Source organism: Nannospalax galili, unplaced genomic scaffold (assembly GCF_000622305.1).
Source record: "Nannospalax galili isolate Female #2095 unplaced genomic scaffold, S.galili_v1.0 scaffold27, whole genome shotgun sequence".
NCBI classification, from domain to species: domain Eukaryota; kingdom Metazoa; phylum Chordata; class Mammalia; order Rodentia; family Spalacidae; genus Nannospalax; species Nannospalax galili.
In genome coordinates, this window is record NW_008357993.1 from 2,664,573 (window position 1) to 2,665,698 (window position 1,126).

The 1,126-nt window shown below is 42.2% G+C and overlaps 1 protein-coding gene across 1 annotated transcript in view; it reads right to left on the reverse strand.

Moving 5' to 3' along the window:
• Man2a1 (mannosidase alpha class 2A member 1) overlaps nucleotides 1-1,126 on the reverse strand; it is a 196,963-nt gene that overhangs the window by 58,299 nt on the left and 137,538 nt on the right. The gene's annotated exons all lie outside the window — the stretch shown is intronic.

Here is a 1,126-nt window from a genome sequence, read left to right on the forward strand (position 1 = left end):
AACAGTAGGAAACAGGCCTTAATAAGGGAGATATGGATAAAAATTGGGTTAGTTTAAGGGAGGGGGGAGGGAAGGGTATACAAGGATCCTAGGGGATAAAGGGAAAGAAGGAGCTCAAGAGAGGCAGGACCATAGGAGAAGGGTATTAGTAAGGGAGAAAGGGGGGAAATGGGGGCACCTTAAGTAGGAAAACAATGATGGAGGGATGAGACAATGCAAAAGATAAATAATGGCTAGCTTGTTTTAAAGAGCAGGGGGAACCACATTACTCCTACAACCTAATGACAAATTATACATAGCAGATCAAGAAATATATGTCTAGGTAAGGTTTATCTGAGAACAACTGGTCTTTACTCAAGATTTATCTACATGATACACAGTAATTAAACATACCAGACTGGTGGAACTAACCTTCTTGGATGTCCAACTGACATACTTTGAGGCCTATAATAATTTGGTCAGAGGGACATAAAGGACAGTTTTTGCTCCTTGCCCTCCTAGGTCGACTAGTTCCAGAGGACTATGAGCATCTCTCAAACTGTCCTGTAATGGTGGTGGGTCACCTCTCTTCTTGATCAAGGAGGGCGAGGAGACCCCATCAGATGGACATGAACCAATGTCCAGTCTATAAAGAGGACAGTCAACACAGAGGAATCATTTCCTCCATGCTTCCAAGTGAAGCCAACCATTTTTGAGCAGGACCTAGGTAGGCTAAGTAGATTCACCAGATGGACAAGTAGTGGCGAAAGGCTGGGGGTGTTGACATCACAGCAGACAGTAGCAGGGATATCAGAGTATAAGGGCTCTAGTAGGGGGAGGGAGGCTATGGGAAGTTGCCATCTGGGAAGTGGGTGTACAGTTGAATAAGAAAGATGGTTTGGTATGTTCTATGTGATATACACACACAAAAAAAAATCAGCAAATTTTAAGAAATGTATTATATTTGAGGAGGAAACATGGAAATTTACGTCATGCTAATTAGTAGAGGTGATAAACATCACCACTGAAATCTACCCGATGACTTTATAGACATACACAGGTGCCAAGGATCTAAGTGCAACCGATTATGACTAGTAATAATCAGATACATACAGATTAGAGATGCATGCACCAACATCTCAGTGTT